Consider the following 10,152-nt stretch of genomic DNA (forward strand, 5'->3'; position numbering starts at 1 on the left):
CACAAAACGGGCGTACCATTGGCACAGCCCTTCGAATCTGCAATTCTTTTAGCTTCGTAGGTCTGGGGAAGTCTTGCACCCCCTGAACCTTTGCAGGATCCGTATGGATTCCTTGTGGAGTCAAGATATGGCCCAGGTATTCCACTTCTTTCGTCAAAAAGGAGCATTTTTCTAGCTTACAAGTTAATCCATATTGCCGCAACCTGGCAAAAACTAAATGCTCCACATGTTGGCGAAAAAACGTTGAAAATATTATGATATTACCGATGTACACATAGCAAAATGTTCCAATCAGTCTTTGGAACGTCGTAGGGGCATTTCGTACCAATTTAAGGCTGAGTCGACCTAGGGGAGGCCCAGGTCCGGTTTAGATAATCGTCACTGGTGTTAGCCGTGGGCGGGATTCGAACTCGGGTCGCCGGGTTCTTCGGACAAAGCACTAAGCGCTACATTGCCGCTCCCCACTTGGGTGGGTGGACACAAAGACAAAGATCCCCCATATAGCCTTAACAGACTGTTGGGGCAATTGCTGTTAGCGAGCACCTTTGAAGGCCGGAACGGCACACGATGGGCTGGGTGTCCAGCACCCGGCCCGATCGCCTTTGTCTCCCCAGTGGCGATGTTTTTACGCACCCCACCAGGTACTCAATTGAGGCTGAGTCGACCTAGGGGAGGAGGCCCAGAACAGGTTCAGATAATCGTCACTGGGTGTTGGCCATGAGCGAGAATCGAACCCGGGTCGCCGGGTTCGTAGCGCAGCGCGCTAACGGCTACACTGCTGTGTGGGTGGACACACACAGACACACAGATACACAGGGAGGCTGATATTGTGTCAGGAATGGCTGGTGACGCACGATTACGCCCGCGCACTTTGCAGCGCAATCGGAAATCCCACGAAACCAATTGGCAAATACTGCATCGCGCCTACGCACGAAGCCAGTGTCAGCGAACATAAGGTCATCAAGGTCAACGGGTGTTTTTTGTTGGTTTTGTTACGATCTTACATGAAGTAGGGAAACACACTCAAGGTCATCGTGATCGTCGTCGTCATTAGCCACGGTGAAGCCGCCGCTGGAGGAAGGCTTCCTCTTCCCCAAGCCCCCGCCCCTGCCCACGATCCTGAGATGAAACGGATCCACCCAGCGCTTGCACACCGAACGTGGCTCCAAGGCGTCGTCCTCCGTTATTCACCCTGACCGTCATCGTCGCAACATGCCCTGCCCAGGCCCACTTTTTTTTCTAATAGTTGGGATGGATGCCATTAATCGAAGCGTTGATTTTTCTGCCTTTCAACAACATTTCCAGGCGTGCACTCACGATTTAGAAATTATTTCATCGCTCTGGCTACGCGGCTGAGACCCGGAGTGGAACCGAGGCATTCAGCGGTGCCGGCTCAGCGTCTCTGACCTCTGACCCACCCGGCCTCATCTGAGACCCGGATTCAAACCCAGGCTCTGAGCGGTGCCGGCTCAGCGTCTCTGACCTCTGACCCACCCGGCCTCATCTGAGACCCGGATTGAAACCCAGGCTCTGAGCGGTGCCGGCTCAGCGTCTCTGACCTCTGACCCACCCGGCCTCATCTGAGACCCGGATTCAAACCCAGGCTCTGAGCGGTGCCGGCTCAGCGTCTCTGACCTCTGACCCACCCGGCCTCATCTGAGACCCGGATTCAAACCCAGGCTCTGAGCGGTGCCGGCTCAGCGTCTCCGCTGACCTCAGCGCTGCCACTGCTGCTGCTATCTGGCGTGAGTCACAACTCGAGGCGGATGCGAGTGAAATGTGCGGCCGCAGGGAGATTGAGGAGGGAAGAGGAAGGAGGAAATGGTAAACTCAGTTCCAAAGGGAAGGGTCACGTCTGTTATTCGCCAATAATTTACTGCATTCAACGGATTATCGGCAGGACACTCCCCCAAACAAATAAAACACGCGCGTCCGGTATCGATGCAGTTAGATCTGGTCACGTACACACACACATACGCACACGTGTATCGGATTATAAGACGCACGCCCACCCTTTACCGGGACTGTTGGAGAGTAATCCGCGCACGTGCGTTTAAACGTTAGACGGCGCAACATTTCGCCGGTGGTTATGACCGGCATCATCAGGCAGTTGGCGAAAATCTGATGCCCGGTCGTCCAATGTTGTTGCGGATCGCTCTCCAGCGTCGCTGCGGCGGTGCTGCTGAGTCAGCAATCAGTTGGTCACGTGCATTCACGGCACGACTTTATGGGCCATCGTCCCATCACGGGGCCACGGCGCGTTCTGGCCAAAAGCCCCACTTTCCTCAACACTTCGGACGATGTCACCGACCGGCATGTTGTTCTCGAACCCACGTGGCTCCTCCTTCTGCCCCTCAATACGGGTGATAGCGTGCACTCCCGCACCTCCCTATGAGCACGGTTGGCTATGTACGGTGAGAAAGAAGTGCAGCATACATACACACGTACACTCGTGATTTGGGGATTATTTCATCGCTGTGGTTGGGCTGAGCTGAAACCCGGATTTAAAACCCAGGCTGTGTCAGGGCTGAGGTGGGTGGACGAAAGGCATTGTTACTTTTACGCGATCTCCCCCCCCCCCACCATCATCCCCCCCCCACCACCAAAAACAAAGACGTAAATTGTGAATCGCAATGCTGGCCGCGACAAGCTCCGCGTTCTAATAAATCGCTTCGTGGTTCTGTGCGTGGTCGCCGCCCCGCGATGCAGGTCCCTTGGCACAGAGTTCAGCCACTGCGATTTATAAGCCGGTTAAGGTGGGGGGGGGGGGTGGAGGGGGTTGAGAGGAAATCGTGAAATCGGGAAATCGTGAAATCGTGAAATCGTGCCACACGCTTAGATCGCGTGGCTCCCCGAACGTCCCTTGAATTGGCAGCACGGAACCTGATGGCTTCCACCGCAGGGCAGCACGCGATTAATAAATAAATAATCATTATTATTATTATTATTGACATTTATTCGTGAAGCGACTTCCACTAATGTCATTGCAAATTCGCATAATAAAAGGGCCGTATGATGCTGCTGCTGCGTTGGCGGTGGTGCACAAGCCAACAAGGAAAGCAATAACTCGACGACTTGGGCAGTAACAACACTGCCGCGGACTTCCAGGGAAGAAGAAGGATAATAAACAAATGATTGGTGACAAATTAAACAATGGCCATGAAGATGGGACATTGCCCGAAAAATCGCCTCCGATATATTTCTCCTTCAAGGCCAGCGGCGTATATTGGCGAATGTGTTCAGGTTTTTTTCTGTTTGTTTTCGTCCGTCAATATTTGCAAATCGTTTTTTTTTCATTCATCGCGTGAGTTTGTGCCTCCACGTTTAACACAACCCTTTGCATCGACGTGTCGGCTTTGTTGTTCGGGTGAGCCCCGAATACCCAGTGGACTTTTACTGAAGGTTTCATTCACATGGGATCGCCTTCACGAGCGTTACACACGGACAGACCGAGCTCATTCGTGAACCCTTGGTTCAATGTGTCCGCTTTTTCTCTCGAGTGAGTCCCGAACAGCAACTCGACTTCTCATACTCTTTGGTTCTATCCGGGTAAAGTCACGTAGGTAGAAATAAAATAAAACAAATCACGACGTTTCGATCGCAACACAAGCTGCCACGGCAGCTCCCCCGTCGACTTCAGCATCTCCTCGCTGTGGCTGTCCCACCTGATGAAGTTCGCTTGTGTTGCGATAGAAACGGCGTGAATTGTTTGATATTATTTCTACCCTTCGTGACTTTACCGAAAGAACCAAAGAGACTGGATTCCTGCAGTCACGAAAGCTTCAAATCCAGATTCGACTTCTCATCTTCACGTGATCGCGGCCCACACCTTGCGGACAAGACGGGCGAGCGGACGGACGGAGCTGATGCGTTTACACCTCTCAATCCCTCGGGCCCTCCGAGATTCCTCAGGAACCACGGCACGCGAAGCGGAACGTCGGAACACCGTGCCCCAGCGACACGCGATGCAAGCCGCGAACAGGTCGGAGAGCAACTGCTCACGCTCGCCACCGCTGGCGGGGAGGGCATTCAGCCACCCCGGGCGAACTCTGGATGGCGTATTCGGCCTACTCTTCCACGTTCACCGGACGTGTTTTGACGACGTGGGCGTACCCAACGCCGTACCCCATCAGTCGCGCACTGCCGATCAACGAAGACCGTCAAATATTTTTTTTTGTTTAACCGGCTCAAATGAATATAAGAGCAATTTGTCGCTCATTCTCCTGTTTACACGGCCCGCTAACCGGTGCTGGAAAATCCGCATTCCTATTGCGGGGCCGGGTCTATCCATAGGACAACCGCTGGCTACTTACGCACGAAGCGGTACTCATTTTATTCACCACGGAGGGAGGGGATGATGGGGAATCCCCCCCCCCACCCCACACCGTCCAGCGAGGCTTCGAATTTGCAGCCTTCTGATGACTCAGTGTGGTTCACCCATTTCATCTAAATCTTAACTGAAGGCTTCCGTGACTGCAGGAATTCATATTCTGTGGGTCTCTCGGTAGTAAAGTTACGTAGATAGGTTCAAAGAAAATAACAACAAAAAACTACGACTTCTGGGGGGGGGCTTCTGGGGGGGGGGCGGAGGTGCGGCCGGGGGTGGGGGGCAGTGGGGTGCCGCGCCTGGAGATGCAATGGGACCGGCGGAGTCCCCGAGATCGCAAGGCCATCGCAATCGCGGCAGCGTCGCGTACAGCAGGTCCCCGAGTGCCAGCAAAACAGAAGAGCAACAAAAAAAAACCTCTCCCAACGTGGCTAAAAATAGCGCCGGAGGGCACGATCCATTGATGTCAGCGGCTTAACTTAGTAAAAAATGGGAACTACAATATCCTGTCATCGGAGACCTACGTCGGAGAGGCGGGTGGCAGCCCGGCACATCATCCCTTCCAGCTGGATAAAACGAGTATTAACTGTGTTACCACTCAATAGTGGTTTGATCTTTGGAGAGACTGGCCCATGCCATGGGAACGTGGAATTTCCACCACTGGCTCTGCAGGCGATGAACACCAGCGGCTCAATGCTCCTTTGAGTTGGGGGGGGAGGGGGGAGTGAAATCACTTCGACCTTTGAGAGTTGCAATTTTGTAGAATTAAGTGCGAAATTAAATGTTAATGTGAGACGCTTTCTTTAAGTGCGGTCAATAGTGACCGGGCCGGGGCCATTAAGTACCAAATCACTCCACGTGACGACCCAGTCGACAAGTCCCTGCATAAATGTATGGGTCTCTTGTCTCTGCGTGAGCCAACGGGTCTGCATTTAGGTCTGAGTCTCGGTGTAACTCACTGGTGACTCGGCTCAACTCACGACACTTAAGAGAACCCGGTTCAATCACGGCCAGCGACTGACACCACGATTTGAACCCAGGAATCTCAGCGGTGCCGGCTCGGAGTCTCTGACCTCTGAGCCACCCTCCCCTCTCATTGAGCTTTTTAAAATGAGTGGTGTCACAGATGATATTTGTGTACTCCACTCTGTGGATGATTAAAGCATTCGGCAAATGAATCTCTATTACCAGAAATAATAATGGGTTCCCAACTTAGTACAGCATTTAAGCACTTCAAATATTTCGCATTTGCATCCTGAACCGTTACAGGAACATTACTCCGGGGTGGCCGAAACGAGTTACCACCCTGCTGGAAGTCGGCAGCGGTCATCCTAAGGATAGACTGACCTCCGCCATAGGAATGTGGAATTTCCGCCACTGGTTTTTAGAGGGGACGTGACCACCCCGTGGCTCGCTCGAGCCAGACAGGCGCCGCCTCGTCCCTCTCTCTATCACTCGAACGGCGACAAATTCTCGACGGCCTCTTCGCAGCGCTTTCCATCTGCGGTTTGGAAGCTCTCCGTCTCTGTCCGTCCGTCCCGCGGGGGCGTCGCGAAACACGTCCAGCAACGACGCTCCGACGTGGACCGAGCTCACGTCTCAAGTTGCGTCGCTTTTGGGGCAGGGGGGGGGCGACGACTCACCCGAGAGAACAGCGGCCGCGCTGATCGCGGCCGCTGTTCTCTCGGGTGAGTCCTCCCGGCCAGAGCCGTTGTCTCGTCGCGGCCTACGCTGCCACTGACACGTCTATCAAGCAGGGGCGGAGCCACAGGGGGGGGGGGCTGGGGGGGGGGGCTTAGCCCCCCCTGAAATTTTGGGAAGGTCGGTAATCGGGATAAGCGGATATCCGGCTGCTGCAAAATGCTGCAGGCTGCCACCTCGTGCTGCCCTGCAGGCTGCCACCTCGTGCACTGCCCTGCAGGCTGCCACCTTGTGCTGCCCTGCAGGCTGTCACCTCGTGCTGCCCTGCAGGCTGCCACCTTGTCCTGCCCTGCAGGCTGCCACCTTGTGTGCTGCCCTGCAGGCTGCCACCTCGTGTGCTACCCTGCAGGCTACCACCTCGTGCTGCCCTGCAGGCTGGCACCTTGTGCTGCCCTGCAGGCTGCCACCTTGTGTGCTGCCCTGCAGGCTGCCACCTTGTGCTGCCCTGCAGGCTGCCACCTTGTGTGCTGCCCTGCAGGCTGCCACCTTGTGTGCTGCCCTGCAGGTTGCTTGAGCGGCAGCCTTTCGAACTTATCGAACTTATTAGCCACATCAGCGGCTCCGAACCTATTAATAAACTCCGCGTTCAAATCCAATAAAATCAGTTTTATACATTTGTGGCGCCCATTGGAAAACATAAACACACTGAGATATCTCAGAATATTGAAGTCAGCCCCCCCTCATCCCCCCCAAGTCAAAATCCTGGCTCCGCCCCTGCTATCAAGGCAGACAGAACAGTCCCGCGACACGTCATCGCTCTCTGGTGTCTCAACAATATTAATACCCCCCCTCCAGTAGATTTTTGTGTTTTTTTTGTGTGCCGGAAAGGCTGAAGCCTATTCTGGTTTGCTTCGCCTTGATATCGGCAAACAGGGTACCCGGAGATGTCTCACCACTAGCCTACAAAGCTGTGCATGATGTGAACCTCTCCTGCTATATACGTCCTGACGAATGAACTCTCTCCCTCTCTCTTGTCAGACCCACAGGCATCGGCGCACCTGGCGTGGCGTGCCACTGGTTGCTGTCGTTATTGCTCATCAAATTACTTCCGAGGGCGAACGCACCTCAGCGAAAAGGGACGCACGGCATCCACGCGTGCGCCTGATTGTTCTCCGTTGCTTTTAGGGCACTTTAATCCTTCTCCTTCCCCCCCCCCCCCCCTTCCTTGCACCGCAGAAGAAAGAAATATGTTGGCGGTCACCAATAAGTTCAATCGGTATTCTTAGCACCAAGACCACAGCCTTCATTTAGCCACCGCAACCGAAATAAAAACAGAAATCCCCCTCCTACCACTGAAAATTCGCCGTCGAAACCCAACACTTGCCTCTGCCGATCAATCAGAGAGCGCAGCTGCGAGTATTTTAATGCAAACGGGGCAGGCGAGGCGGGTGGTGGTGGGGGGGGGGGGGAGCGTCTTTAATTGGGTCATTATTCCAGACCTGTTTGGGAGTTGGCCAAACATCCCAGTATAGGACCGCAGAGCTCGGGCAACCGATTGTTTGGTGGTGCCGATTTTCCCGGCCGATGAGCCCGAAATCGTCCGCCTGCCCCTTCCTGCGTCTCGGGCGGCGCGCACGGAGCGTGCGAAAGGAAGAGCTAAAGAGCTGTTGCTTATAATAATAATGATCATTGATGAACGACAAGGGTCCATCGGAACCCCTTTATAAGTATAACGCGTTCGCCGCGTCGCGAGCGCCCGCTCAATAGCTCCTGCGAGCGATGGCTTCTCGCAAGGAATTCTTAATCGGCCAGCGACTCCCCCACCACCCCCCCAGAAATAACTCCGCTTAATCCCGCGTCGCATTCACAATTACTTTTAATTTTTGTTGCAAGGCTGAATGTGTGCCCCCCCCCCCCCCCCCCCGACACGGTGTTTGTGCAGTGCTATCGCCTATAAGGTCGCACGGTGTAGCGCATTGGAAAAGGGCAACACGGGGAGCGTCGTGGTCCAGTGGGACAAAGGCGGTTTGAGGATAGATTCAGAAGCCGTGAGGTTGGCAGGTGGTGTCACAGGAATCAAATGCGGGCATGATGGTGTGGCATTCGCTATGCAAAAACCCCCCAAAAAAACGCATCGGAGAGCTGAGGTTGAAATTGCTAAAGTTCATTTTGTTAAAGCGGGTGATCGAGTCTCACTTTGCAAGAGTGACCCCGGGGTTCACCAAAAATCACGAAAAGCCATAAACTAAAACAAAAAGTGAGTACAGCAATGGAGCAAATAGAATTCAGAGCAATGACAATGCCCAAAGTATAAATGAGAGCAGAATAACGCTCTCGCTCGAGAAGAGATCGACAAAGAGTCCGCAACTCAGGTCAAGGGCGGTCAACCACGCCTCTCATAACAACGAACCGATAGGAACACACACACAACAACAACAACGACAACAACCTCACAACAATAATTCCGCCACGCACACGCCGAATTGGTGTTCCATGCTTTAGTCATTGTTGGCGATCTGGGTCAACGCGGCCCGACTCTCTCCTCTCTCCCGCCGAGGAGTTTTCTTCTCCCGGCCCTCCGGTGTTTTCCCCTCCACATTTCGAAACACGCATTGGGATTATTGGGATTATTTTGGTGCTCTAAAGGGCCATGCATAAATGACGTCACGCACCTAGAGGGACGGGGGGACGGGGGGGGGTAAGACATTTGTGACGATGCGTGACGAGGGAGGGGGCGGGGGTTGAGAAATGTGACGTCACATCAAAATGCGCAACTTTAAATAAATATAGACAACGCGTTCTACTTAATTAAATAGACTTTTTAATCAATGTTTTCTCCTACAACATCAGAGTGCAGCGCCACATTAAATACGCACTACAATGACAACAGTTTAAAGCGATTTGAAGCATGGTTTATATTTTGGGGGGGGGGGGGGACAGAGCTTTGTGACGTCATATTTGAGGGGGGGGGCTGACTTATGGACGGCCCCTAAATGTCCAAATGATGGGACCACTTTCCTGAGCTATCATTTGTGGCCAGGTCGCTTCTGGAAAATAAGTCAATGCCTCAGTGGGCTTCGTCCGATAGGATGGTGATGGGTTTAGTTTTATTGGTACGTGTTTGGGTGACTTGTTCACCTTGCTCGTGCAGAGGAGTAATTGATGACGTCATGTCACCCTAGGGGAGATAATGGTTGACGTCAGGTGACCCTAGGATATAAGGAGGGAACCGTGACGTGAGCGGGGTCGTCGTCGGGGCTCGGGAACGAGAGGGGTACAGAGTCGAGACCCAGGGTAGGGGGAAATTAGCACCAGGCTAGGGGGGGGGGGGCTACTTCACCCGGCTGCCCGAGTTGGCTGATCCCTCGGTCGGTGCTGAGGGAAGAGCCCGAATAGCCTGGGTGGGTGTTAGGGACCTCCCAGTACCCTTTCCCTGGGGAGAATTATAAATAGACCAACCATCCATTGTTAGGCGTAAGCCCTGTTTAATTCCTAGGCATAAGCCCCTAAAATAAACCGGCATCAGCCCTGACCAAAGAACCGCGTCAGCGTCGTCATTTGCACCACAACACTCGTGCTCTGCAACTACCATTATGTTTCTGTACTGTTTGGCGTTGCAGCGTCCTTACCCGCCCCTGCTGGGCACGTGTGGAATGGAGCTTTATAGCTCATCGGATTCCTGCAGTATGAATAAATATTCCGATTCTAATTCTGCAATCGTAACGAGAGGAACGAGCCGTTTTAACCCTAACACACATTTCGGGGACGACTGAAGGTGCCGAGTTTGCGTGGTGCTGTCGTGCCCCTTCCACTCGGCTGCTTGAAACGGCCGGGACAATATCACGAAAGCGCGAGAAAAAAACACACGCACACAAGTGGTCAACTTATACGGCAACACTTTATTAACATTCCATACATATTGTTTTGCGATTGAAAACCAAAGGGGTGCCAGGCTGCAATAAAGGTTAAGAACCACTACACTATACACTACACCACTGTACACTACACTATACACTACGCTATACATTACACTACTATACACTACACTATACACTACACTACTATACACTACACTATACATTACTATACACTACACTATACACTACGCTATATACTATACACTACTATACACTACACTATACACTACACTGCTATACACTGCGCTATACACTACACTACTATAC

Source organism: Petromyzon marinus, chromosome 21 (genome assembly GCF_048934315.1).
Source record: "Petromyzon marinus isolate PM22_M1 ecotype Great Lakes invasive population chromosome 21, UKy_Petmar_22M1.pri1.0, whole genome shotgun sequence".
In the NCBI taxonomy this organism is placed as follows: Eukaryota; Metazoa; Chordata; class Hyperoartia; order Petromyzontiformes; family Petromyzontidae; genus Petromyzon; species Petromyzon marinus.